General features: G+C 41.1%; 1 protein-coding gene across 1 annotated transcript in view; it reads left to right on the forward strand.

The window, feature by feature from the left end:
• mast2 (microtubule associated serine/threonine kinase 2) overlaps nt 1-2,500 on the forward strand; it is a gene marked incomplete at both ends in the record, with an annotated part of 222,871 nt that overhangs the window by 49,590 nt on the left and 170,781 nt on the right.

Raw genomic sequence — 2,500 nt, forward strand, 5'->3', positions numbered from 1 at the left:
AGTGCATCTGTGTGATGACGAGAAGGAGAACGTGTATAGTACTATTCGGGCTGAGATTGCTCTCGCACGAGCCGGGACAGAGGCGGAGGCAGAGACGGAGACAGAGACGGAGAGAGAGCCAGCTGACCCAGCACCACTCACTGCGCTGTCCGCTATGTGCGACCTCTTCGGGAGACATACAGGGAGAATGTTGCACCTGCCCCCCAGCCGAGTACCCTCTTAGAAGAAGAGATGAAACGCTACCAGAGCGAGACACCACTACGAGCCGACCAGGATCCACTCTTGTGGTGGAAAACGACAGGCTCACTAAAGTACCCAAACATTGCTCAAAGTGCTTATTTAGTTATAAGTCCAACAACGACATTATTGTTTAGTGGTGATATAGTCTAGGCCAGGGGTGTCAAACATACGGCCCGCGGGCCAAAACCGGCCCGCCAGATGGTTCAAACCGGCCCACGAGACGACGTCCAAAATTAATAAAAAGGAACAGATATTCCAAATTTGTCCAGCAGAGGTCGCACTGACATAACGAGAGATCCGGAAATAAACAGCACGTGACAGCAACGCGCCCAGAATCATCTGGCCATCTTGCCTTATCGTTATTAAGCTCTTGTTGTCAAAATTACCCACGGTTGCACCGTCATTACCAAAATGTCTGTCAAAACGGAGAAAAGTTGACACAGAGTGCAGAGTTTTCCAAGAAAAATGGACTGATTCTTATTTATTCACAGAAGTGAAAGGGAAACCTGTGTGCTTGGTGTGTAATCAGCAAGTTTCAGTGCTCAAGGAATATAATATTCGACGCCACTATGAGACTCATCATGGTGAAAAATACAACCATTTGCGAGGACAACTGAGAATAGAGAAGATAAATGAATTGTTAGTGGGTCTGAAGAAACAGCAGTCTGTTTTTACCCGTAGCCGAGAGGTCAGTGATGCAGCGGTGAAAGCTAGCTACCTTATTGCTAACGAGTTAATGTTAGGATCCAAGCCATTTTCTGAGGGCGAGTTCGTGAAAACATGCATGCTGAAGGCTGCAGAAATCGTGTGCCCTGAAAAGCGACAGGCCTTTGCCAACATTAGCCTGACGAGGAACACTGTCGCAGATAGAATTTCAGATCTCTCGGCAGACTTGGACAGCCAAATGAATCACAAAGTCAAGTCATTTGTTGCATTTTCGGTTGCAATTGATGAGAGCACTCTGAAGAATACAGTTCTGTTAAAAATAACATTTACTGTGGTAATGTAATATTTAAAGACCATGAACATTGTGCAGTATAATATCAGTCAGCAGCTTCAGCACAAAATAGTTTGGTCTGGTGTAACTCTATTGCTCATGCACTGCTATCACTTTTATGGGTTTTTGAAATGTACAAATTTAATACATTTACAAGGCAGGGTGATAACGTTCTTCATAGCTCCCACTTTAGTTTGTGCATAGTGTGGTGAGTCAGTTCAGGTGGTCAGATGTGAAAATGTATCTACTGTACATTAAAATAAACAAGTTGTTTTAATCAAAGTGAAATGCCATTTTTTCAGTTCCATAGGCCTATCTGTGAATAAATGTTTTGTGCCTTTGTAGATCCACTGTGATCTGTGAGTTATAATGCACATATATAGGCTAAATGATAAATTAAGGCATAATATTGAAATATTGAAAAACAAAGGTAAAGATTTGGAGTTGACGTTATTTCTAGGTTATTTTGCTATTATTTTACTGGCCCGGCCCACTTGAGATCAGATTGGGCTCTATGTGGCCCCTGAAGCAAAATGAGTTTGACACCCCTGGTCTAGGCTAAACAAGGCTATGCCTCTCTGTTCTCAAGAGTTCTATACAATTGGATGATAAAAGAAGAAGAAAAAAACCTAAACAGAATGTAATTTAGGTTTATGGTTTAGGTTTATGTTTTAGGGTAGCCGTTTTAATACTTTTTGTGTTAAGAAATAAACGGGGGTTTCCTATTTATTATTTCCATATTATTGTGTGATTAATAAATGCCGAGTTGTGGCAAATTACATCCACGAGAAGGTGCTTTATTCACTTGCGCATTTGGCTATATAAACTGCAGAGGGCTCATTTTAAAAATGATCTTGCATGGGTGGTAGGCTAAGTCAAGTGAATTAGAGTCACAACCATTTTGGTCCACACAGTTGATCTAAAATATGTTTATAGGCTACACGAGAGGCCCCATATGTAGGCCTCTAGGCTTTGTAGGCCTCTAGGCCTGTTAAACTAGTAAGTTCACCAACGTCCTCTATTCTACTGCCCCTTTGTGGAAAATAACGCGCAGGCCAGTTTAGAGGGAGTGTCACCATATTGCGCCAACAATAAGTATCTTATTTTTGTGAATTATGATAGAATTTATTTTTTTAGATTTTTTAGATTTTTTATAGTAGGACCTATAATATTCGAATATTATTCGAACCCTAATAAATAAATTCGAATATATTCGAACTCAATTTCCTGGCACTTTTGACAGCCCTAACACACATACATACA

Source organism: Borostomias antarcticus (genome assembly GCF_949987555.1).
Source record: "Borostomias antarcticus genome assembly, chromosome: 26".
NCBI classification, from domain to species: Eukaryota; Metazoa; Chordata; class Actinopteri; order Stomiiformes; family Stomiidae; genus Borostomias; species Borostomias antarcticus.